We start from the raw sequence: 27,769 nt of genomic DNA on the forward strand, positions 1-27,769 counted from the left end.
CCAGCACCCTAAATTAGGTGAGGAGCATCAGATATATGAATTGAGCAAGGGTGGAAATTTTGGGGAGCGGGTGCCCAAAAGGATTGGGAAGACAAGAGATTTAGGAACAGTGGCAAGAGAGTGACTGATATGTTGGCCCATGTGAGATAGGATGCATCAAAAAGGAAAGCAGATTTTGAAGAGGACTGATGGATTTGGGAGAAAGTGGAGAAATCAGAGAGCTGGAGATCTTACTGAGGTTAAAGGACATAAGAATAGTGGAAGTAACTGAGTGAAAGTGAGGAGTTCAGTTCACAACTTCACAGGTGGAGGAACACCTATGGTTTTATCAGGGCCAGGATGTGGCCACACGGAGGGAAGATAAAGACCAGGGACCTCTGGAGCATCTGGGCTGAGGTCCTAGGAGTAGGGGTAGAGAAAGACCCTGAGCCAGGGGCCCAGGCTCTTGAACAGATACCAGAGAAGGTTGTAGATGACCGTAGCCCCCTGGAGAAGGCGTGAGCCTCTGAGGAGCCAGGAGTCAGCTGTGCCAAGCGTGGCCCTTGGGACTCAAGACTGCTTACACTCAGGTGGAAGATGGGTGCTGAAAGCAGAGCTGGGGCCCATCCCTTGCTGACCCAGAGCCGAAAGCCTCCACTGCAATGACTGACATCTTATGAGGCCCTTTGCCCAGCCAGGCTCCCCTTCCTTAACCCCAACTTTGATCTCCACCCCTGGCCCTTTGTACACTGCCTGCCTTGTCACAGCCAAGCCTGCACAGTCTCCTAGTAACTCTGAACCTTTGGTCACTCATCCTTTCCTAAACAGTCCCCAGGTTGGTTCCTCTGGAAGAGAACAGCCTGGCACTGGCATGCCTCCCAGTCTTGTTCATCCCCTCCACAAGGCCTGTTACCCTCGTCACTGCACTCCCACCCTGTGTTAACAGGCTTTCTCACATTAAACAGTGGAGCCCTGCAAACCTCACTGCCCCGTCCTAAAGCCCCTTCATCTTCCTCTTTGCTCTGCTGTGGCTGTTTAAGCTGAGCTTCTCCACACTCATTAGCAGTCCCAGGACTCTGCTGAGAGGCTGACCTGAGGATCATCAGAGACACGATCCGCTTCTCCTTCCCCAGACAGCCAGGGTTTTTCTTTTTTTTTTTTTGTCGTCTTTTCGTGACCGGCACTCAGCCAGTGAGTGCACTGGTCAGTCCTATATAGGATCCGAACCCGCGGCGGGAGCGTTGCCACGCTCCCAGCGCAGCACTCTACCAAGTGCGCCACGGGCTTGGCCCCAGCCAGGGTTTTTCTTCAGCCTGCTCAGAGCCTGGCAGAAAGGAAGAGGGATCCCACACCTGGAAATCAATCCTGGCCACTGCTTATCTGATGCCAAGAGAACTCATTCAGCTGCCCAAGCCCCATCAGTGCACACCTGACAGAATAAACACAACTTTGAGCTGGAAGTGACAGATGTTTAGGACGTACTGCTAAGTGGGGGAGGTGGAGAGGAGCAGGATACAAAATGGTCCATCCATAATGCACTTGACCTTATAAAATAACACATAGAAAATTGATAGAAAGAAGAAATGCCTAAATATTTACAGAAGTTACTTCCGCTTGTTGAAATTATAGGTTTCCCCCCCAAATTCTTTATAATGTCTGAATGTTCTACAGTAAGTATATGCTATGGTTTGAATGTCCCCTCAAGCTCATGTGGGAGCTTAATTCCCAATACTGTATTTGAAAGGTGGGGCCTTTAAGAGGTGAATGGATCGTGAGGACTACGCCCTCATGAATGGATTAATCCACTCATGGAGTAATGGGTTAATGATTTAATGGGTTATCATGAGAGAAGACTTAGCTTTATAAGGAGAGCACATGAAAGAGCTCTTGCCATTCTTGCCATGCGACACCCTGGATAGCCACAGGACTCTGTACACATCCCCCACCAAGAAGAAGGCCCCCACTGGATGTGCCCCTGGACCTTGGACTTCCCAGCCTCCAAAACCATAAGAAATAAATTTCATTTTCTTATAAATCACCCAGTTTCAGGTACTGTGTTACAAGCAACAGAAAACAGACTAATACAGTATATATTACTTTTAAAATTAGGCTCATTTTTAAAGATACAGTTTCTGCAACAGTTGGCAGTCATGTCCCAATGCCACAGTGGAAAAACCTTTTGGATCACAGACCTCTTTAAGATTCTCTTGGCAGCTATGGTCCTTCACCCTGGAAAAATGCACAAACGCTGTCACACACATCAACACCCCATTCTGCATTCTTCTGGGGTGCCCTAGATGCCAGGCAAACACCCATCCCTGCCTGTAAGAGGCAGAATGCTTCTGGGCCAGCCACAACTGACTGTAAGTGACCAGTAACATTGGAATTTCAAAAGAAGTGCATAAATCTAAAATGGAAGCACCAAAAAAGCAGCCCAGAGGCCAGTAATGGCTATGCAGCCCCAGCCCTGTCCAGGGAAGGTGGTTGGTTATCCAGGCCTGAATCCCAAGATCACTGTGGCAGGTCTGTCATCCTTGAGAACAGGGTCTAATCATTCAGTTCATTCAGCTAACTCCTTGGTTCACACCCGAGGCTCACAAGTGCCTGTAAGAAAAATGTGGCTTCTTTTAGGGGAGAGGTTTATAACTTGAACAACTTAGAGTTATTCAAGGGCCAGAAAGGCAACTTATAAAAAAAATAAACTGCCAGAAGTATAATCAAACTTTATTTTATATCATATAAGGTATAACAAACACATGACGCCAGAGATTGTACTCTAAATTCAACACTGAAAAAATATAATTTTAAAATAGAAACAATTATTCAAAGTTTCATAATTTATTACTCAGATTTGAAACCCAAAATCTGACATTATTTTCTTATGCAACAAGGTGTCAGTCAATCTCAGGCTGAGAATATTGTGTAGCAACAAGCAGCAGAGAATTCATCTTTAAATCCGTTAACTGGGAGCCATATTTAGTTTTATTTAGTTTCATAACAGAAAATAGCTGCTCACAAACATAGGTACTTTCAAACATGGACAGAATCTTTGCACAATGATTTTTATATTTAAGGTAACCATTCCCAAGATATTTGTAGAATTCCAGGATTCCAACATCATATTTGGTTTTCGGTACAGTATTGCACTGTAATTCAATAATTTCCATTTGCAGCTCTTCATTCACATGATTAATATTAATTGAGAACAGTGAACTGAACAATATTAGTTCATTTTCATAAAGTTTGAAATCAGACAACCTTTTCTGGAATTCAGTCTTCAACTCTTTAATTATTGGAATGTAGCTCAGGCCATCAATTTCATTTTCAGAAACTAATTTCAGCATAGGGAAGTGGGCCAGGTTGTTCCTTTTCAAGTGAGTTTCCCAAAGACACAATTTTGCTAGGAATGAGCAAACTGAACCATACATTTGTGTAACCACTTGTGAATGCCCTTGTAGAGAATTAGCCAATACGTTTAGATGGGTTGTAACGTTAAACAAAAAGGCTATCTTTGACCCAATCTTTGCTAGTAAGCTGAGGCACAGATTTTCCTTTAGAAAACATGAAAAAGTCAATTTCTTCCAACAGTTCAAAAAACTGCTTTAGCATCATACCATGACTCATCCACTTAACTTCCATGCAGTAGAACAGGCTTCCATATTGTGCATCTAATTCAGTGAACAAAGCACTGAACTTTGTGTGGTTCGAGCCATGGGAACATATACAGGTTATGGTGTAAGTGACTATGTCCATAACATGATCCATTTTTAACTTTTTAGCACAAAGTGATTCCTGGAGAATGAGTCCATGCACAAACTTAAGTTCTGTGTCTTTGCAAAACCCTTTCACCTTAGATTTAAGTCTTGCAACAAGTTCTTTAACACCAAACATCACAGAATCTCCATCTGTGCTAACACTTACTAATTTTGATCAGTCTATGTTAAATTTTTTAAGACTTTTCTCAACACATAAAATAAGTCATTTCCTGATGTTGTGCCTGTCATGGGTACTATGTCCAAAAGCTCTTCGGTCACATCAAAAGTTTCATCAACACCATGAATAAATACGGGTAAAGGGGGCATTATTTATATCAGTGCTCTCGTGAGCTGCAATAGAGAAAGCCACAAATGATTTTGCTTTTTCTTGAAACTTGTCCTGTAAATTCTCAGCAATATTGTTAACATGCTGAGCAACAATACTACCGGTTAGTCTTATATTTGCAAATGCTTGTCTCTGTTCAGGGCACATAAGTTCTGCCACACTCAACTTTTATAAACTCCCCATCTGTAAAAGGTTTGATGCCTGGGCAATTTTCTTACTTAATACATAACTACATTTCATAGCAGCACCATTTATTTTATTCACATTCAAAAGCAAATCATATTGAAATTTCAGTGTTTTTTTCAGTTCATTTAGTTTTTTTAGCACGCATCTTTTCTGTATACCCACTATAGTTTTTACTATGGTGTGCTTCATAATGGTGTTTTAGGTTATATTCTTTTAACAGAGACAGACTTTGCTTGCATATTAAACATGCAGAAACATTCTTTACCTCCACAAAGATATAAGCTCTCTCCCACTTTTCTTGAAAAGTGTGGCTTTTTTGTTCCATCTTTCATTTTTCCACTGTTAAGAGACAAATGCCTAAGAAGTATTAAAATGTCATCTTTACTGTAAGAAAAAAAGTACTACTTTGTAAGAAAAAGGTATTAACTCTCTTTTTAAAAGTGTAAGTGTGGGCCGGCCCGTGGCTCACTTGCGAGAGTGTGGTGCTGATAACACCAAGGCTGCGGGATCGGATCCCATATAGGGATGGCCGGTTGGCTCACTGGGTGAGTGTGGTGCTGACAACACCAACTCAAGGGTTAAGATCCCCTTACCGGTCATCTTTTTAAAAAAAAAAAAAAAAAAAGCGTAAGTGTGCTGTTCATGCCTTTAGTATGGAGGAGACTCTTGGACTGGGGGAGGGGGGCGTTGCTAGCAAACATGATCAAATACCATCCGAAAAAGGAAGCAGCTGCTCGTCATCTCCAGCTGACTGCCGACATGTAGGAACGTAGCCTTGGCATCATCAGATTTTCTGATGTATCAAAAGAAGCTGGAAAAGCAGGTTTTTATGTGAAATTTCTTGATGTTTTTTGAAATAGTCATAAAAAACTCAATTGTTTTTACTGCGTAAGTCAATAAGTCTGCCCACCAGATTAGGCAGATTAGCAACACTGGTCTGGGATCATTGGTTTAAGCCTGATAAAAACACTACTTGAAAGAATTAATATCTGAAGAGAATTAAATAACTAATTCTAAAACCACAGGTATAAGAGCTTATTCAAACAGAATCCTAGAGGTTATCCAAAAACAGAAAGCCAACTGATGTATCTCAAAGTGCCATCTCTTTTGCAGACATCGAAGTTACAATTAATAGGACAACACTCATTAGCCTGATATAATTATGAGGATGGGCTTATACCTTCGATACAGCAGAAAGAGCATTTTAAAGTGCTGAGTGCCCCTACTCTAACACCAGGCCCTCCCTGGTAAATCTCAATCTACAGAGCACTGGCATCCCTTACCTCTCCAGGTGCTGCTTTTTCCATCTCTATTTTCTCAGCCTTGGCTTTTCTCTCTAATATGATCCAAAACTATGGCAAACCCATCAATCTCTGTTGTTCTCTGCTTCTCTTCCAAGGTTCTCTCTGCATCAGCTTGTGACTTGAATTCAATATTCGCAATCCTGCAATTGTGAGGATGAAGTTGGGGAGAGAAGAAAGAACAATTAGCATTTAGAGCCATGTATTTTTATTTATTTGTCTTCTGAATAAGTAATACACATAACAAGATTTGAAATCCAAAAGATACAAAAGTATATAGTGACGGATTCCTTCTACCCATATCCCGAGCAACCCAACTCCTAACGTTAGAGGCAACATTCTGTACATATAGAAGCACATGTTCACACAAACATACACACAATTTTTAGAAAAAGATTTATTGAGACATAATTTACATTTCATAAAACTCACCCATTTAAAGTTTACAACAGACCAAGGCTTGTACCAGCCAGCAGCCAAAAAAAAAAAAAAATCAAAAAAAAAAAAAAAACAATAATAAAAACAAGCAAGTTTACAATGGTTTCTGCTATGCTTACAGAATTGTACAACCATCAGTATAATATAATTTCAGAACATTATATTGTCCCCAAAAGTACCCATCAGCAGTCACTCTTCATTCTTCCCAAACCACTCCCAGTCTCAGCCACAGGAAACCACTACTCTACTTTCTGTCTCTATAGACTTGCTTATTCCAAACATTTCATATATGTATGGACACACCACATTTTGTTTATTAATCCATCAATTGATAGACATTTTGGGTTGTTTCCACTTTTTGACTATTAAGAACAATGCTGACACGAACATTTGTAGAAATGTGTGGATACATGTTTTGTGTCTTTTGGGTAGATATCTGGAGTAGTATTGCTGGACTTATGCCAACTCTACAGTCAACATTTTGAGAAACTGCTAAACTGTTTTCCAAAGTGGCTACACTATTTTACATTCCCACCAGCAATGTATGAGGTTCCAATTTCTCCACATCCTTGCCAATGCTTGTTACTGTCTGTCTTCTTTTTTATAGCCATTCTAATGGATGTGAAATGTATCACATTGTTTTGATTTTCACTTCCCTAACAGCTAATGTATAGCATCTTTTCATGTGCTTATTGGCCATTCATATACCTTGTTTTGAGAAACATCCATTCAAATCCTTTGCCCATTTTTAAACTGGGTTGTCTTTTTATTGGTGAGCTGTAACTACAAATTCTTCATATATTCTGGATATAAGTCTCTTATCAGATATATGATTTGCCAGTATCTTCTCCCTGTCTGTAGGTTTTCTTTAGACTTTTTTGATATGTCCTTTAGAGCACAAACATTTTTAATTTTAATACAGCCCCAACTTATTCATCTTTTCTTTTATCGCTTGTGCAACACCCTACCCCAAGATCACAAAGATTTACTCCTGTGTTTTCTTCTAAGTGTTTTATGTTTTAGCTCTTACATTTAGGTCTTCAATCCATTTTGAGTTAATTTTTGTGTATGGTGTGTCCTCCACTATGTTTTTACGCAAAAAGTAGAATACTATACATGCTGTTTTATACTTTGCCTTTTTTCATTTAATAATGTATAACTGGAGATTTATTTCCCATCAGTATACAAAATGCTGTTTTATTTCTTTTTACAGCTACATAGCGTATTACAGACCTGCCAGAAAATTTTAACCAGTTTCCTATTGATAAATGCTCAAGTTAATTCTAATTTTGCACCAAACAACTTTGTAATACATTGTCTCACACTTGTCTGTGGCTACCTGTAGCATAAATTCTTAGAAGTGGAACTGCAGGATAAAATGGTACTTGCAACTATAACTTTGATACATATGGCTGGGTACCAAATCTCCATAGAGATTTCACAATTTCACTTCCACCCACAAAGCATGAACACGCCAGCTTTTCCACACCCTCTTCTCTACTGTGCTAACAAACTTTTTGATCTATGACCACCTGATATGTAAAAAGTTGTATCTCAATGTAGTTTTAATTTACAATTAATTTACTCTGAGTGAGGATGAGCGTCTTTTCCTATGCTTAACAGAAAATCCTTTTTCCGTGAACTGTCTCTTCTACCCTGCCTGTATTTCTACTGGATTGGTCTTTTTCTTACTGATTGTGAGGTGCACTTTACATAGCAGTAAAATTAGTCCTCAGTCTCGATATGAATTACAAATATTTTTTCCTGTTTGGTCACTTGTCTTTGACTGTACTTATGGGGATTTTTTTCCCCATCTAAAAATATATTTATGTAGTCAAATTTATCTATCTTCTGTTAGGACTACCAGAGTCTGTGTCATACTTAGAAAGGCCTCTACCTCTTGCAGATTATTAAAAACAAACAAAACAAAAACGTTTTCCATGTCTTCTTCTAGTACTTCATAGTTTTGTATTTTACATGAAATCTCTCATGAAGCTGTTATTTACTTTGGTGAAAGGTAGGGAGTCAGGATCTGTTGAGTAAGGAGATTCGTGAAGATAATGCACCACACTCCATTCTGACATAGGTACTATGCTTTATTTCCCACAGCCAGGAATTCCCTGGTTTCTCTTTTCTCCTCTTTGAAGTAATTCTTCATGTAAAGGAATGATTCTACAGATTTAAGTATTAGAGAAGTTATATGGCTTTTTGCAGGAATTTCTGTTTGGTTGTTTTCCAGAGACTGTGAACATGGCAGATGCCCTCAAATCTCCTCAAAGTAAGCACTGCTAACGATTTGGAATTTATCCTTTCAGACTTGTTTTCCTATATTTATCACAGCTTTCCAGATAAATACATGTAGTTCTACCTTACGCTTTTTAATTCTGCAGGATTCTAGCAGAATTATGTTCGTCAGAATACTGATATGCGTTATTTTAGAGTTCACCTCAACTAATAAATTTAACTCAAATGTATCACAATATTCAATTTTCACCTCAATGAGAATCCTCTCAAAATATACTCTACCCCATCCTCTCTAATATTCACCAGATTCACCTCTTTACTCTACCAAAGCTTCAATACCCAAAGACGGTGTTTCACTAATTGGTTACAACATAATCCTAACAATCCAACTCAGTGTTCTGTTTTGATACTGGTCCAAGCAAGTCATCAAGTATTTTATTTTACTAATGTCGGCCCTGAAGAGAGAGGAATAAAGATAATTTATGACTAAATTCTCCCAATCTTCAATCTTGCATTTGATAGCAGAATAAGTCTTCATTTCTCTGCAACACCACTAGTTTTCTAGAAGCTTTTGGCTATCCCTTTATTATGATGCCACTTTCAGCTTTTTATGCCTACTGGTAGAAATGCTGGGTAACTACTCTTTCCTTCTCTAAAATCGGGCATAAATTATTTGGGAGAGTGTAATGAAATTCCATTATGTTTGAATCCGGTAGACATATGTTGATCTCAGTACAAGGTATAAAACACACCTTTACTCATCTCATCCTTGCTCACTAATCTGATTTGAAAAGCATCCTCAAACACTTCTGTTAATTCATGCTGAATGACTTTATCAGGCAGGTTCTTGATCAAAAGTGTTTTGGCATTTGATCTATGTAAACAGAAAAGAATATTTTTTGTCTAAGTTTAGATCTAATAAGCATCAAAAGTCCTCTAAGATAGAAAAAACTACTCCCCAAAGAATTGCAGGGTGGAAACAATACATATTCATTCATTTAACAAATATTTGAATACATACTCTGGGCTAGGGCCTATACTACAGGCTAGCCATGAAAATATAAATTTGGTTTCTGCTCTCGGGAATGTGGTCTTGTTAGGGAAAGGCTGGTAAACAAATAGATACATAAATGTAAATTGTGGTAAGTGCAGGGAAGGAAAGGTTAAAGGAGAAATGATAAAGTCTAGTCTAGAAGACAACCAAGTCGGGGGATAAGCAAAGACTTTTCTTATGCCAGGAAGGGACATTTAAGCCAAGACCCGATGGAGGGGTTTCAAGTAGCCAAGCACTGGGCCCTAGGAAGAACGTTATGACAGGGAAAGGTGAGCCCGCAGCTGAAGCACGGCAGTGAGGACAAGCAAGGTGCTGTGAAGGAGGCGGCCTGCTGGAAACCAAGGACTACTGGTGCCAAGTTAGAAGGAATGTGATACTCCTGCCTGACCCAGTCTTCCAGAAACATCGATACCTATGAACAAATTACCCTGTGTGTATACCTTTCTTTGCTTCCTATCCCTTTGTTTTTTTAAATTTAATTTCATACCCAAGGACTCCTGTATCACTAAAAATTCCAGGGATTTTCCTGGTCATCAGATTTAAAATTCACATAATCTCCTACAGAAATGTAGAAGAAAAAAAAAGCACACAAAGATCAAGAGAATATGCCTTCCAGTTGGCTAATTACACTAGATGTGAGAGTGGAAATTAGCACTAAGTCAAAAGCAGCTGCCAAATTTACAATTTAAAACCAAGGCTCCACAAGCTGGCAGTCAGTAGTATGATATAGCTGAAGAGCAGTGGTTCTCAACTGGGGGCAAGTTTAACAATGTCTAGAGACATTTTTGGCTGCTACACCTGGAGAAGTACATTGAGTATATAGTGGGTAGAACCCAGGGATGCTGCTAGACATCCCACTATGAACTGGACAGCCCCTTACAACAAAGACTTACCTGGACCAAAATGTCAATAGTATTGAAGTCAAGAAACCCTTGCTGTTCTACAGCAAGAACAGAGAGTCAGTGCAAAGTTCACCTATTTGACGTCTTTAATAAGTTTTCTGCTAAAGAACTGACAAAATTTAACCAAAAGCTATAGAAAATGTAGCTTGAAATTACAAGGTTTTAATTTTTGTTTTAAGAAACAGCCATCCGCATTTGTGAACTGGAACAAAAAATTATTTCTAACAGCAAACCTAAGGGCTATGACAGTAAGAATTTTTTAATGCATTCCTTATTCACTGCAAATGCAATAATATTTCAAAATATAATAATAAAAACTGTAAGAAGAGCAATGTGAGAAGTTATGGCATGCAGCACAATTAGTGACTTCAGCACAGGATCTAAGGCCAGAGTGTGGGGCTCACGTCCTGGCTCTACCACTTTCTAGCTGTGTGACACTGGGCATACTGCTGCACTTCTCTGTGCCTTGATTTCCTACTTTGTAAAATGGAGATAATGATCTACACATTCAATGAGTTAATATAAAGAACTAGGAACAATGCCTGGAACAGTGAGTGCTCAACAACTGTTTACTATTATTATTTTCATTTTTACCTAAGACATTCTGAACACTTTAAAATAGACATATTCACACCCAAGACATATGCTTCTGATGAGGAAGAAATGAAAAAGAATGAAATTCAACTCGGCAAAAAAGCAGAATACAGAACCTGTACTTGTCACCAAGGCTAGGGATGAGTTTTATGATTAAACTCATGACTTAGTTTAATTTCTAGGTAAATAACACTGCTCAAAGCTAGAAAATTATGAAAATGTGTTTCAAAGACTTGGAAAATCTTAGGGTTATTTTAATATTTTGGTTGGGAAAATGGGGTAGCAAAATTCAATATAACGGATTTACTAAACATGAGCCATTGAAGGGTTTTATAACCCTAACTGTAAGAGACCTACATAAAATCCCACCAGAGGGTAAAGAGCTGGTAACAGGAGGATCTGACAAAACAGAAGTCTACTAACCCATAATGAAGTATCATAAAGTTCCTGGAATTCCTAAATCCTCCGGGAATACTAAGTGCAGGACTGATAAACTCTCAATACTCTCAATTTATTCGTATTTACCCGGACAAGCCAACTCTGACACCAACAACTGTGAGATCATTTTCAGCAAAAAATTAAACGGAGGCCAGTTTTTAGTTTCAGCGGTCTTGCTGAAATTCTGGTTTCCAAAAACAATTTGAAAGCTACAGGTGGTTCAGCTGCCATACAAAAAGGATAAAAAACACAACAACAAAAAACCCTCAAATAAACACTTCAGTAAGAGTGACACTGAAAGAAAACCTATTAAAGACACCGTGGCACATCGTTATGCCAGGCTTCAATAACAACCCGTTGTTGTTCCTCGTTTGGACTGAACTTAGTTTTTGCCAACAAGACATTTCCCATGTGTCTCCTGTGCTTTAGGTAGGAGGCCAATGCCTTATCCATTAGGCTACTGGGGCTCCTCCTGTGCTTTAAAATACAGCAAAAGGATGGCTGGTTAGCTCAGCTGGTTAGAGCGGAATGTTAAAACATCAAGGTCAAGGGTTCAGATCCCCCTACCCACCAGCCACCAAAAAAATAAAATATAAAAAAATAAAACATGGCAAAGTTGTTACCTTCTAATTTCTGTTTTTTGGTTCTAGGGGAAGCTTTCTGTTTGGCCATTTCCTTCTTCCATTTATCAGGTGTTTTTCTGATAAGCTCTCTGGACAAAAGCCAGAACACCTCATTTTTTTTTTTTTTTTTTTTTTTTTTTTAAAAGATGACCGGTAAGGGGATCTTAACCCTTGACTTGGTGTCAGAACCATGCTCAGCCAATGAGCGAACCGGCCATCCATATATGGGATCCGAACCCGGGGCCTTGGTGTTATCAGCACCGCACTCTACCGAGTGAGCCACGGGCCGGCCCCAGAACACTTCATTTTTAATGATCTGCCTGTGCCACTGAGTAAACTAGAATATTCTGCACTGTTCACAAACATCATACCTAAGCTATGCCTATTCTTCACAAGACTGATGAGCTGGGTACAGTCAGAGTACTTTTAAAAGCATTTTTAAATTAACTAGACAGTTCATTAAATTCATAAAAGAAATGCAACAACCCCTGCCCAGGGGATTCCCTTATAAATAGCATTCCCTGATGCCAACTGCACTTAACAGAGCTGATTGAGTCATCTGACCTTCCTCCTCATTCTCTTCCTCACTGCCTCTGTCACCACCGCTGTCGTCATCATCCTGGTCATCTTCCTTAGCCCTCGCAGGAAGGGCTTTTCTCCTTTCGGACCCTGTAGAATACACAGCTTTTGTTTTTTCAGAATTAAATGAGAACCCAACTAACCAATTACTGCCACACAGACTTGTTAAAAATGAGAAATTGTTCTTTTAGAGAGACTGTTCCTAAGTCTAGCTATACACAAAAGTCTAAGAAAAAAATTCACGGCCATTTTAACTTTAGTAAGAATTACTACTGTGGAAGCAATATCATTTAAAATGTTACAAGGACTCCGTCAAGACCCAAAAAAATCACTGAGAATTAAGTCTGTGGACAATCTACCCACCAAACTCATAAGCACAAAGACAGTAATAATCAACATCTAATGTTCAAAGCGAAAACCTCTGCTTTGGGTCATGAAGACAGCAGAGGTCAAATGTCCACTGAGACTCCCATCAACGAAGCTCAGCCTTTAAGAGTCAGCCAGGGATTGCCAAGGCAGCTTTCAGAAGGATGCTACTTGCACAGAGCCCTCTACAAGCAACGTACAATGGCATGCAGGGCTGGCTCTCAGCATCTCACAGCCACTAGCTGGGAGCCACCTGGAAGAGGACTGTTTGCCTTCCTCATCCTGGTCCAACTCACTGTTCTCATCTTCATCCTCCTCGCGGTTCTCACGGTCCTTGAGCTTGGCACTCCTCCTGTCCTCTGCCCACTTGGCCCATGGGGCTCTCTTCATGCTTGGTAATATTAATTTCTCAGCAAACAGGGGAGCCAGAGACTTTTCCCCCCAACCTTCCTTCCTGGAGCACTAGCACCCTCCCTGCCGTTCTTCTGAGGGATGACAATCTGGAGGAGAGATACCAACAGTGAAAAGGTAGAGACCTTTCTAGGAGGTTACAATTAATTGCAGTCAATAAGTGCAAGATTCAGGTCAGGTATGTATGTCAACATCTATTTCACCTCTCTGGGATGAATTTTACAATGTGTAGTAAAGGGCTCCCAGCACCAGAATCACCTGGCATGCTTGCATAAAGAAAAAAGAAAATAAAAGAAGAAAATCTTGGACTTGACTTAGAGCTATCAAACCAGAATCTCCACATGGTAAGATCTACGTTTCTACAAGTACACAAGCTACTGTCCTAGGAAAATACACCAACTCAGTTACTGTTTAGATGGCTCCACACACCTTTAGAGTCCCAATTCTTTGCAGACTAGTAAAACGCGAAAGGAGGGGCCCCGACACAGGCAACTGGAACGTACGTGGGAAGGAGAGCCACACCCCAATGGCTGGACCTCATGCTTCTTCATTTCACCATCAACTCCCATCCCCTAGCTAATACCGGAGCATGAGATCATAAAGCTAAATGACTAAAAATGGAAATCTTAGTAGAATATTGAATGAAGTCACATCGTATACAAAAGGACAAAATGAAGAAATACAGGCTAATAAATAGAGCAACTGTCTTTATCTATTGCCAGTGTTGACTACAATCAGTGACAATTTGGAGGGAAGGTACTGGTGTTATGGGCTGAACTGTGTACTCCCAAAATTCATACATTGAAATCCTAACTCCCCACTGCCTCACAATGTGACTGTATTTGGAAACAGGGTCTTTAAAGTGGTAATTAAGTTAAATGGGGTCATTAGAGTGGGCTCTAATCCAATAGGACTGGTGCCGTTATAAAAAAAGAGGATGTTAAGACATAGACAACCATGTGAAGACCCAAGGTAGTCATCTGCAAACCAAGGAGAGATGTCTCAAAAGAAACCAGACCTGCCAACAACCTGATCTTGGAGTTCTAGCCTCCGTAATTGTGAGAAAATAAATTTCAGTTGCTCCAGCCACCCAGTTTGTAGTATTTTATTACGACAGCCCTAGTGGACTAATACACCTGGTATATAGACAGCACTTAACCCACATAACTAACTATAACACAATCTGGTTAGCATCACTGGTTATGAACAAAATTTATAGGTAAATAGATGAGGGACCAGTTCATCTGGCATGGGAATGATGTGGGATCAGGAAAGGCATGTGGAAAAGACAGGGGTTTGAATTAAATAATTTCAATGACTATCAGCCAGCCACCAAAAAATAATAATAATTTCAATGAGCCAACATTAGGATATGGTTACCCTAAAAGTTAATCTAACTGCGGTAGCACTACTATTGTATGCTGTACCAATCACAGTAAACTGTTTTAGGTACCACATTTTAAAGAGGAATGACCAAGAATTAACAGTGTGAACAGCCTAGAACCAAATCACAGGTATATCAGCTTAAGGAAATATATATACTGTGATACTCTCGTTTTCCTCCAGGCTAACACACTTTGGATTTCAAAACAAGAGTTGTATTCACCAATAATCTTTTGGCTCTAATTGGTATACAAAACTAATGCAGTGTATTATGGACATCATAGTACAATAAATGCTTTCTTAACTATGTCAACTTAACCAACTGGCTGGATTAAATGACAGTCTAAATTCCAAAAAGGACTTAGTAAATTGATGCTAATGAAATGCCAAGCATGAGTGGCTAGTGGGCTACTCTGTGACACTCCTAATACACCTGAGCATTTCTGTTCCTGGGAGCCAAACTATACCAGCTGTGTTGTTCGCAAATATGACCACTGTATTTGCAGTTTCAATTACATAATTAAACATCATATAAACCAATAAAATTAATGCAAAAAGTTATTAAGTCTACGAAAACAAAGTTGAATGCTTTTGAAATATTGATAAAGCTTAAAAAGCTGTACTCAAATTAGGTGTGGGTGAGCAACCATAAAAGAATGGGAATAATTGTAAAAGGTAGGAGTCTGTATTCAAATTGCTTTACTAGAATGTTGAAAGTTTTGCTTGCTTTAAAAAAAACTTTATCTTATTTTTTTAACGTAAAAAAATTTTTTTTAATTTATCAATATAAAATGTACTTGATTTTTGTTTCCCTTTAAGGAAACAAACCTTAAATTGCAGAAGATGCATTATGGATGTACTTTATGCAGGGAAGATAAGCTACGACAACAGTGAACCAAAGTCAAAGACAAGGCATTGATCCCACACCCAAAGGCTGGTAAATGAGTATATATTTAAAATGTCTTAAATTATAATTTAAAAATATGTATGGATAATTTTTATAATTCCCCACTTTTACTTTCTTAAGAATTGTATATATTTACGGTGTACAACGTTTTGATATACATAGTATAATGGTTATTATAATGAAGTAAACTAACACATTAATCTCACATAGTTACCCTTTCTGTGTGTGTGTGATAAGAGCACCTGAAAACCCACTTTTACTTTTGATTAATTAGAACAACTACTAAACTGAGCAGGGTTGAAGAAAGTCTCTCAATGAATTGCTTGGGGAAAGACCAAGAAACGAATAGGGAATGTCTAGGGACTTTGGATTCAGCAGACCTATGTACAATACTGGCTCTGTCACTTATCAGTTGTGAAACCATGAGCAAGTTAGTTAATAACTAAATGTGCTTTCCCGTCTATAAAATGGAGCTAACGATGTCTGTGATGCTAATGATGGTCACTGTGAGGATGAAACGAGACAAAGCATATGAAGTATTTACTGTTCAACAGCTGTGTAACCACTCGTCCACCTCAATTCTTTCAGGGCTTGACTTAACCTACCTATATTCAAATACCAATGCAGAGGCTCCCAGCTCTGGAAGTAGAACGTGGTAGGGTCTTAAATATTTGTAGAAAGAATAAATACGCAAACATGTTTGGCAGGTACACAAACTAATGGATTTTAATAAATCAATTTTAAGAATCAAGAGATTTTTCTTTCAGACCAGTATTTCCAGACAACCAATATCACTTTTTTGGGGTGGGGGGGCCGGTGGCTGGCCAGTACAGGGATCTGTACCCTTAACCTTGGTATTATAACACCACATTCTAACCAACTGAACTAACAGGCCAGCTCCAATGTCACTTTCAAACATTAAAACACCTTTGCACTCCCAAAATAAACCAAACTTGGTCATGATGAGTCATGATGTATTATACAAAACTGATAGGCATTTTGCTAATATTTTGGGATTTTTGTACCTACACTCACGAGAGAGTGGTCTGTGATTTCCTTTACTCAAAATGATCTTGTCAGATTTTGGTATCCAGTTTAGGGTTGACCTGTAAAACTAGTTGGAAAGTACTCACATTTTTTGAGACTAAACAATGCAGTTTAACCGCGTTACTCTGGATTTCTTTTCTTTCTTTTTTTTTTTTTTAGGTTTTTTTGGCAGCTGGCCAGTACTGGATTTTGATTGTTGACGTTAATAAAAGTTATTTTGCTCAACACTGTACCTATAATTACCTCATCTCTACTGCCACTGTCCTTACCTTCTGACAACACATCTCATATTCTGTCTGCCTTGGGGAAAGACTCATTTTCTTCGGTACACATTGATTTTTTTCCGGCTTAAAATGGACAAGATTAGGCACATCACAGGGCCCTGCACATTTTGCCTCTAGAATTTGCAACAGTAAGTTTGCCTCTGCAATACACTCGTGTTAGGCCTCATCCTAAATTTTTATTTTCACACGGAATCTTTTGTTCACATTAGCATATATAAAAATAAACAGAAAAACAAGGCAATTTTTAGTGTATGTTATAGGTCAAGTCTCCTACGCCTTCTCTTTTGCCACCATCTAGACATGGAAACTCTTCAAGATAAAACAGACAAACTTTCCGGAATTCCTCTCTTCTCATTCTATTTCCTTCACCACGTTTTCAAATAACTGATTTTTTAAAAAGACGAATTCCACTACAGTCTACTCAAATGAAAGCACACAGGGCCCAAATAAAGCCTCCACACGGGGACAAAAACAGTACCTACACTTCTTGGCCTCTGCAGGCCGAGAACTCAGCGAACGCTGGGGCAGCTTCCAACTCCACCCTCAGCGGCCTCTAGAACACAGATAGGGAGTCTCAAGCCGGCATCTTTAAGCACCGCTTCCCCAGTCAACCCCCGCAGTCTTGTCCCTAACGGGTTCTCCCCCTGTAAGGAGGTGTAGGCGCTGGTGTAGGCCTCGCCCGCCCTGAGCTAGGCTAAGGCCCCTCCGGGTCACCACAGGCGAAGGACGCCGGCAGGACGACTCGGGAAAGCCCGTGGCAGGGCGCAGGCGCAGACACCGAGAACGCGCCCCTCCAGCCGCGGCCCAAGACCCCAGGCCCTGGCGGAAGACTGCCCGGGGCGCCCCCGGTGACTCCGCCTCGACCAATCAGAGCTCGCGCCTGCGAGCCAATCCCGAGCCGCAACCCCAGGAAGGGAGGACGGTACGCGAGCCTGGGGGCGGGGCCTCCGGCGGGGGCGCATGTGTGCGCGCCGGAAGGACATGTTGGTGTGGGCCGGTCGGTGGGCGGGGCGTGGGGCTGCTGCTTCCGGTTTGCTCCAGGGAGAAGGTGCAGGTTCCGCAAAGCTCGGGGGTTTGGCGGGCGTTCAGACGGCCCGGCGCTCCCCTGCCAGTGGGGCCGTAGGACGGTAAACAGCGGTGATAAAAATAGTCATTCATTGAGGACTCGTGTGGCAGGGCCAGTTCAGGCCACCCCGCCGTTCGTTGAGGAATGTGTTAGTGCATCTCCATTTGCAGGCGAAAAGGAGGCATGGAGGTGGCCGTCTTAGGGTCACACGAGCAACGCGAGGTGGAGCAGAGTAGAACCCGGGTCGTGGGACTGGAGGGCCGGCCTCTGGGCCCCGGGTACCTCCGCTCGCTGTCGGCTTGGAGCTGAAGCTGTCCTCAAAGCAGGTAGTGGTAGGAATGGTTATAGCTACAGTAGATTAATGCCTGTTTTGTGCCACGCATCGTACTGGTTTCATGTATTGTATCGTAGACTTCTCAAAACAAGCTCGCGACTTGCATGTTTAGTAATAGTTTCATTTCACGTATGAGGAAATTGAGACTCAGAAGTTAAGGAGCTTGTCCAAGACCATCGATTCGCATCCTCAGTCACTTTAATACTGTTGCCTAGTTTCTTTGCGTTAGACCGTCATTAACGAGCTCGCCCAAGGATCCATGACCATTAGCACCGGTAGGCCCAGTGGTAGGATGAAAATCCTAGGAATTATCCCCACATTGGGATTTGAAAAAGGGCACTTTGGGATAGGTGTGTGTGTTGGGGATGAGGAAAGTTGGTCCTGAGTAAGGGTCATCAAAAAGATCCAAACTGGGAAGGAAGGAGAATGAGAAGAACTTACCTACATATTTTAGATTTGGTACCTCGCAAAACACTTTGACCTGACTTTGTGAAAATTAAGAAGCATTCTTATTGAAATCAGTAACAAGAACTTAGGATATGCATGGCAAAAGGATCAAAATCCATAGATGTGTTGGGGCTCAGAACATGATACCCCAAAATATGGCACCTTGGCAAGTGAGAAAACCACAGAAGCAAGAATGTCTCTGACTTTCTGCCTTTCTCTCCAGAAGCGTGGTCATAAAGGAATTCTCTGACCTACCTTGTCTGAAAGTAGGTCATAAGACCTCATTCCAGGGAGGGGTCTTCCCCCACAGGAGGGGGGATGTCATACAGAGACACAAGAAATAATCAGAACAAACAGACCTTGCTGGGTTCCCCGCAGTTTGCCATTAGATCATACACCCTTATTTTCCAATCATGTTTTTCCACAACTACCCACTTCTTTCATCAGATTTAGCATAAAAATATGGTTTTCCCTGGGTCTTTGTGTCTTCATTTCTGATGGCTCCCAGGTCATGTAAAACTTCAGTTAAATCAATTTGTTGTGCTTTTCTCAGTCTATGTTTTGTTATAGTATGTCAGCCATGACCATTGCGATAGTTGAGGGAAAAATACTACTTTTTCTCTCCTGAAAATGAAATGATGGCAGATTTGAGCACATTACAGTTTAAAACTTCCAGATGTAAGATGCAAGAATCTTTATAAACAAATTTAAAATAAAAAGAACAAATTAGAAGGAAACAAAAGTTTAGTTATCAGAAGATGAACAAAATACAAGTCATTAAGAAAGAGACACAGGAAAACAGGCAAAGAATATAAGAAGCAATTTTCGAAAGAAATTTAAGTAGCAAATAGATATGAAGAGATGCTTGACTATACAACCATCAGGGAAATGCAATTTAAAACAGTAAACAGAAACTGCGTCTTTTAATCCGTAAGATTGACAAATTAAAACATCAAACAAATGTTTTGGGATTGTAGGGAAACTGGTAAAAAGGTGAATTGTTACAAACACATGGAGAGAAATTTGGCAGTTTCCAATAAAGGTAAAAAAATTCCAGGGCTGGCCCTGGCTCACTTGGGAGAGTGTGGTGCTGATAACACCAAGGCCACAGGTTCGGATCCCTATATAGGGATGGCCAGTTGGCTCACTTGGGAGAGCGTGGTGCTGACAACACCAAGTCAAGGGTTAAGATCCCCTTACTGGTCATCTTTTAAAAAAAAAAAAAGTAAAAAATTCCCATTCCTTAGTTTATGAATTTTACTTATAGGTATCTAACCTAGAGAAGCACTCAGGCTGATGGAGAAATGTATATGTAAATCTTTATTGCAAACGTTGAAAGAATTTTATTATGGACATTTCCAAACATACATTAAGTAGTGGTAATATATAATGAATCCATTTTTAACCATCACTCAGGTTCAAAACTTCAATATTTTTGCCGTTCTTTTTTTCATCTGTTCCCTTCCTGTCTTAATCTGGGTCATGCTGCTGTAAGAAAATATCTGGGGAACCCTTACTCTATTTTACAGAATTACGTGTTGCCCAATTCTAGAATTGCAATAAAGCCAATTGAGATCTTTAAATTTGTTGTAACTTTTTCTTTGACACTATTAAAATATTAGAAGATGTGAACTGGCATTCCCAAACTCTATTTGCAAGATTGCAAACTGGCACAATCTTTTTTTTTTTTTTTTTTTTTTTTGTCGTTTTTTCGTGACCGGCACTCAGCCAATGAGTGCACTGGTCAGTCCTATATAGGATCCGAACGGCGGGAGCGTCACCGCGCTGCCAGCGCAGCACTCTACCAAGTGCGCCACAGGCTCGGCCCTGGCACAATCTTTTTAAACAGTAATTTATGCCTATGCACTGAGAGCCGTAAAACTGCCTATGGCCTTTGATCCAGTTGTTCAGTTAATCTGCTCTACGGAAGTAACCAGAGATGCATTAAAAGATTGATGCCCAAAGATGTTCACTGAAATGCTGTTTATAGTAATGAAAACTGGAAGTAACCTAAATGCCCAATGAGAAGGGATTGCTTAACTAAGATTTGGAGTTCCGTAAACATTAGAAGCCACGTGCTGAAGGAACATTTATCAGTTTATGAAAATAACACATGATTAATGTTAAGTGAGAAAACCAGGATTAAAAAAATCACATAATTTGTCTGACAGTTCTGCCAAAGGTTATCCACAGAATTATCTATCATATGACCCAGCAATTCCACTCCTACGTATATATTCAAAAACTTGTAAATGAATGTTCAAAGCAACATTTTTCATAACTTGCAAAAAGTGGAAATGCCCACCAATAGATAAATACAATGTGGCATATCCATAGAAAGGAATATTGTTCAGCAATAAAAAGGAATGAAAAAAAAAAAGACTGGGTAATTTATAAAGAGCAGAAATTTATTTCTCACAATTCTGGAGGCTTGGAAGTCCAAGATCAAGGTAATGGCAGGTTTGGATTATTGTGAGGGCTGCTCTCCCTTCCTAGGTGGTGCCTTATTGCTGTGTCTTCAAAGAATGGAAGAAATGGAAGGGCAGAAGAGGGCCTAGCTGGTTCCCTAGTGCCGTTTTTTTCGAGTACTAATTGATTCATAAGGGCAGAACCTTCAAGACCTAATCACCTAAAGTCCCCACCTCTTCATACTATCACATTAGGTCTTAAGTTCCAACACAGGAATTTTGGGGGAACATGTCAGTCAAACCATAACACTGCTCTGCTTTTTTCTCCCCCCCCCCCCTGCTTTTTTTGCCTTGAATATTTTTACTATGGATCCCAGGCATCATATATTTTACCTGCAAATACTTCATTATGTGTGTCTGGAAGACGCAGGGCTTCATATCATCTAATATCGTCTGTTTAATTTTCTGTCTGAAGTCTTATGTTGGGTTGTTTGAATTAGGATTTAAAAATTTCCACGTATCATATTCGGTTGATCCGTCTCATATCTTTTAAAACCTATAATAATGCCATTTATTTCTTGAAGAAACCAGGTAATGTGTCCTATAGAATTTGTCCTTATTGTGGATTTGGCTGACACCTTGTGGTGTCTTTAACATACTCCATTTTCAGTGCTCTTGTAAACTGATAGATCTGGAGAATTGTGTCAGATTCAGGTTCGGTGTTTTTGCAAGAGTTCTTGGTGCCCTGCACTTCTCTTGAGTCCCTCTAGGAGGCACTTAACCACTTAACATTTGGTTGTCCCACTTTTAGTGATGATGAAATTGATCAGACAGTTTGGGTGTTGTCAGCTTCATCCATCCATTACAACCAACAACCTTCTACCAGATGCTTTTAGGCAATGTTGTTTTGTAAATCAATTGATTGGAGACAATCTATTACTCATTAAATAGGGGGGAGATATGTTGAAAAATGATAGGAATCAAATTGCCAAAATGTTTACAGTGGTTAATTTGGTTATTGAGAATAGAAGTAATTATTTTCGGTTTTTGTAGTTTTCTTCATTTTTTTCAAATTTCCTAAAATGGAAACGTAAGAAATCCTGCCTGTGCATATCTAATGGAGGTGAGAGAGGCAGAAAGACTTGGAGGGAAGGTTCCAAATCCAAGCTCCAGGAAGGGCAGCCAAGGAAGTCCAGAGGATGGCAGTAACAAAATGGACCACAGTTGGCTTTGCTTTTCTCTTTGCCTGTCCAGTGTCCTCATTCCCTTTAGGGTCTCCCTCCTCTCCTGGATTCAGTTTTGGAGAGACTGTCATTAAAGATGCCACACCCTCCACTGGCCAAAGCTCAGAGGCCAGTCAGACCCCCATCTCCCAGGACTTTCAGTCTTGAGCAGCACTGGCTCCTCTTGGAAGCCTTCCCTCCGCCAGGGCAGGTGCCTCACTTCTGTGCCCAAGGTCTAGCTGTCAGAGCACTTATATGCCAGTATGTTTGTGCGCCCTCCCACACCCCCCATCCAGCCTTGTACAGTGCCTGGCACATCACTGATGCGCAATAGATGTTAGCTGAATGATGTGCGCATTGCTTAGAGCCGATGATGGGCTTGAATAGTAGATAAAGAGATCCCAGAAACTCTCAGGTATTCCAGAGAACATGGCTGCAGCTTCCAGGCCCTCCAGTCTAACTCCAGCCCATGGCCACCTCTTCTGAGACAGGGCACACTAATCCAGCCAAGTGCATCCTTCTCTGAGTCCTCACTCTCCACCACCTGGGCCTTTGCCTCTGTTCCTGCCCAGGCCCCCAATTTTCCTTCCCTGCTTTCTACAGATGCTTGAAAGAGGGTGAGTTTAGGGTATTTCCTTAGAGAGGCCACACAAGGGGCATTTACCTTAGAGAGTCATTACCATCCTCAGACTAAAGCTTGTAGATATAGAAACCTGGACACTGCTTGGAAGGATGCTGCTGACTGTCGGTGTTTGCCTCTGAGTGTCTCATTTGTGTGCAGGCAGATTGCCCATTCCATCTTTAGAAATGTCAATATCTTTCAGGCCAGTCTGACTTTGGCCTACGGCCATTCTGACTCGTAAGGATAATTAGTGAGAAGTGTCCTTGCTCCCCACCTCTACGCTCTGCTGCTTTGTCAGTAGAAGCGCTCTGAAGTTCTTTTCTTGTGCTGAAGAAGTTTAGACTTAGAAAAATGCAGGTATGTTTCTAGGATCAAATTCCTTAAATCTTTCCTCATCTTTCCTGACTCTCTTATTTTTTTATTTTTTTTATTTTTTCCTGCGTCTTAAAAACCTTTTTCCTGGGCTGGCCAGTAAACTCAGTTGGTTAGAGTGTGGTGCCGATGACACCAAGGTCTAGGGTTCAATTACAGGCCAGCCTAAAAAAATAATATTAATAAAAATTAAAGTAAAAACATTTTCCCTGACTTAAAAACAGAGAGAGAGAATGAGAAACCAGTGGACAGATGGATCTGTTAAGGTTCTTGGTTGCAAATGACTCCAGCCAACTTAGGCAGAAAAGGAATTTATTGAGAGGCTCTTGGTAGCTCAGAATATCAATAGGAAGCGTGGAACACCTGGCAGAGAAAAAGGGCAGAACCAAGGGAGGATGGGCAGGATGCTGCTGTCAGCACTGCTGCCCCTGGACACAGTGTCCCTGCTGTCTTGGGCCTTAGTGTCACTCCAGACACAAGTCCACAGTGAGGGATTCCCCCAATGGGAATGGAGTTCAAATGCTAGGGAGCGCCTCCTGCACCCCCACCAAAGGCAACACCTCTCTTCAAGGAAAACTTGGAACAAAGAAAACTTAATGGATCCATTAGAAGACAAGAGTGGGGAGTAACACCAAGGTTAAGGGTTTGGATCCCTGTACCGGCCAGCTGCCAAGAACACCAGAAAAAACAAAAACAAAAAAAGAATGGGCCAGGGGATGGCAGGGGAGAGACCCAGAGAAGTATACAAAAGTGAGAGGGGCTCCCAGATGTCAAGATTGGCTTGGAAATACCATATGACTGTGCAGAGAATAGAGGTGAAGTGCTACCCACTGTACACTTCCTGAGAGAGACGTCACAGAAGGAGGGGGGGCAGGCTAATCTTGGACTTGGTGAGGGTTTTTTATTTTTTAAAGAAATTTATTTTTTAATTGAAATGTATCGATTGTACATATTTATGGGGTACAGAGTTATATTTTAACACATGTATATGATGTGTGATGGCCAAATCAGGGTGGTTAGCATAGCCATCACCACAAGAGTTTATCATTTGTTCGTAATGAGAACATTTGAGCTCTCCTTTCTAGCCATTTGAGAACACGCAATAAATTATCTTTAATTATAGATACCTAGCACTACTGTACACCACTAGAACTTATTTTTCCTATCTAGCTGTAATTCTGTGGAATTAAGCCTTTTCCTGAGAAGGGAAGGATAATTCCAGCTAAATTCACCCTGGCCCTCAGGAATACTGGCAGGGAGGGTTGGAGGTGCTGGAGGGTGGGATCAGAAAGGAGGTGAAGATGAGAGGAGGCTGATGCATTGGGAGAAGGAGCAGTCGAGAACCCAGGAGGCTAGATGAGGTTAAAGAGCAAATGTCGGGCCGGCCCGTGGCTCACTCGGGAGAGTGCGGTGCTGATAACACCAAGGCCCCGGGTTCGGATCCAATATACGGATGGCCGGTTCGCTCACTGGCTGAGCGTGGTGCTCACAACACCAAGTCAAGGGTTAAGATCCCCTTACCGGTCATCTTTTAAAAAAATAAAATAAAATAAAAAAATAAAGAGCAAATGTCACTGGGGCAGCGAGTAAGAGCAGGAAAGAGGAGGTCGTGGCCAAGAGTTCACACTTTCAGAAATGGAAAGACTTCTGGAGATACCGGGGGTGAGGAGGTGACCGGGGGGCCAAGAGCCCAGGGTGAAGGAGGGGGCTCCAGAGCTACAGGAACGTTCAGAAGCTGGAACCCAGGTGGGAGTGGAGTCATCATGGATAAAGACAGGAGTGGAGCAGTGGGAAGCAGAAAGGACCCAAGCTCCATGGGAGGAGGAGGGAAGCAGGTGACTGCAGTCAGGAGGTGTGAAGGTTAATTCTAGGTGTCAACTTGACTAGATGAAGGAATGCTGAGAAACCTGGTAGAGCTATCTTTTTAGGTGTGTCTGTGAGGGTGTTTCCAGCAGAGATTAGCATGACAGCCTGGGTGGACTGGGTGGGAAAGACCCACCCTCAATATGGGTGGGAACCATCCAATCCCCTGGGGGCACCAAGAGGACAAAAACTGGAGGAAAAAGGTGAACTGCTTTCTATCTGCTGGAGCTGGGATACACTCTTCTCTCCTGTCCGTGGACATCAGAGCTCGAGACTCCAGCTTTTGGATTCCAGGACTTACACCAAGGACACCATCAGCTTCCCTGGTTCTGAGGCCTTTGGACTTGGGCTGAGCCACGCTACCAGCATCCAGTTTGCAGACAACCTATCACGGCACTTCTCTTCACAATTGTGTGAGCTAACTCCTCTAATAAATCCCCTCTCATACATTTATAACATATCCTATTGATTGTTTCTCTGGAGAACCCTGATAATACAGGAGGGGAGGTGACTCGAGCCCCAGATGGGCCAGACACTTTCAGAAGAGTCGAGGACTCCTGGCCTGGGAGAAGAACTGGGGACCCAGGAGATGCAGCACTGCCCTGACCGGTGCAGAGGAGCGAGCCCCTCCTGTGAGTGCTGCGGGGATGGGAGCCTCGGCCAGGTGGCGCTGCTGGCCTTTCCACTTCCATGCCTCCTCCTCAAGGGCTGAGCTCAGAGCTGCTGTCTGTTTTCCAGGGTAACCAGTGACCTATGACAAATGATGCCTGTCCTCTGACATGCTATGGAGACACTTGAGAGACATGCCATGTGTTCACACTAAGGCTCACCCTTCTAGCCCATATCCCCCACCTTCCCCAGTCTGCCCAGTGCTTCTTTGCACATAGCAGGCCCTTCTAAAATACATGCTGACTGAAGTTCCTCGAGAGCATTAGTCACCCCTGACTGTCACTGAGGAGAGGCCTCTTGGAATCCAGAGTTGGTCTTTGGAACAACTGCAAGGCCCAGCCAAAAGTTTTGGTCTGGTGGCTCCCCCGGGCCCCCCAAGGCTCCCTGGGAGCTCATTTCAAGGCAGCTCTTGGTCACTCACAGCTCTGCACAGCCTCTTTTCACAGGTCCCTTTCTCTGCAGAATCTCTCCTGTCCCTCCATTCCTCTCGTCTCCAAGGCTCACTGCTTAGGGGCTGTCCCCACTTGGGGCTCAGACTGAGTACATTCAGTCAGGACAGGCTCAGGGCCACCCACTAAGGAACCCCCCACACACACACACTGCAACCAGCCTCCCCCTCAGCTTCCTGATCCATGCTCTGACCTCCAAGAGGTCCCCACTTCTATTGTCCTCAGAGTGTCCACCAGCCTCTGCTGCTCTTGTCCCAAAGCCCCGTGCTTCCCCTCTGATGCGTACTAGTCCTGAGCTTGCCCAGCAGGCAGGACCCACAGGCAGGAGGCTCCTCTTTCCCTGGCAGCCAGCGATTTTGCCAGCCTCTTCTGAGTGCCGCAGGCAGGAGGGATCGGGGCCTCCCTGGGCCAGCATCCGGGAACTCACCTGCTGTGAGACCCAGAGGACTCACCCAGGGCTGATGAAGTCCCCTTGGAGTGGAGCCTGTGAGGCAAAGGAGTGCAGCCTTGAGTTTGGATGGAATATCGCTGGGAAAAAGGTACAAAATTACATATGGACTATGAGCACAGCCTCTAATATCAAACATTATTAGAGGGAAACGTATCTCAGCAGAGTAAAGTTATGGGTGGTTTTTAATTTTTTTCTTTTCCTTTAGACTTAATCTTTTTAAAAAAAAAAATGCGATTGGGCCGGCCCGTGGCTCACTCGGGAGAGTGCGGTGCTGATAACACCAAGGCCCCGGGTTCGGATCCCATATAGGGATGGCCGGTTCGCTCACTGGCTGAGCGTGGTACTGACAACACCAAGTCAAGGGTTAAGATCCCCTTACCGGTCATCTTTTAAAAAAAAAAAAAAAAAAAATGCGATAAATACAAATAACATAAAATTTACCATCTTACCCACTTAAGTGTGTAATTCAGTATTGTTAAGTACTCATATATTCACATTGTCGTGCAACGTATGTCCAGAACTTCATCTTGCAAAACAGAATCTCTGTGCCCATTAAACAACTCCCACTTCCCCCCGTCTCCAGCACATGGCTAGGGTGGTTTTTAATTTTTTTAAGTTGTTTTCATTTTTGCTTATTTACGCTTCACAAATTTTCTACAATGAGCATTTATTATTTTAAAAAGAAAACAACATTATCTGCAAGCCCATACCATTGTTTCCACTTTCCAGTCAGGGAACCTGGGGCATGACCAGCAAGTTGCCTGTAGGGAGAACCTAGACCAACAGACCCTGGGTCATCCTGCTGTCCCCAGCCATGGACACTGGGGTCTCCTCTCAGGACAAGACCCAGAGACTTGCAGCAGGACAAGTTTCATCTATTAATTGAGTCCTGACTGAGCACCGATTTGGCCCATGGGCATTCAGGATGGGACTTAGTTTCATGGAGTTATGCATCCCTGTCCCTCTTCTCTCCTCCGTGAGCCCAAGCAGACCTGTCCCCACCCGGTCACTCCTTGACCCTGGCTGGC

The 27,769-nt window shown here is 41.9% G+C and overlaps 1 long non-coding RNA gene across 1 annotated transcript; it reads right to left on the reverse strand.

Annotated features, from left to right (window-relative positions):
- Positions 1 to 4,874: 4,874 nt before the first annotated feature.
- On the reverse strand, positions 4,875 to 13,283 carry LOC134390362 (uncharacterized). The gene is made up of 4 exons (XR_010024856.1): positions 13,102 to 13,283; positions 12,425 to 12,529; positions 5,550 to 5,710; positions 4,875 to 5,077 (listed from the first exon to the last, which is right to left on the reverse strand). It is a non-coding gene; the product is annotated as an uncharacterized LOC134390362 (long non-coding RNA).
- Between the last annotated feature and the right edge of the window lie 14,486 nt (positions 13,284 to 27,769).

The sequence above is a fragment of the Cynocephalus volans genome, chromosome 1 (assembly GCF_027409185.1).
Source record: "Cynocephalus volans isolate mCynVol1 chromosome 1, mCynVol1.pri, whole genome shotgun sequence".
NCBI lineage: Eukaryota > Metazoa > Chordata > Mammalia > Dermoptera > Cynocephalidae > Cynocephalus > Cynocephalus volans.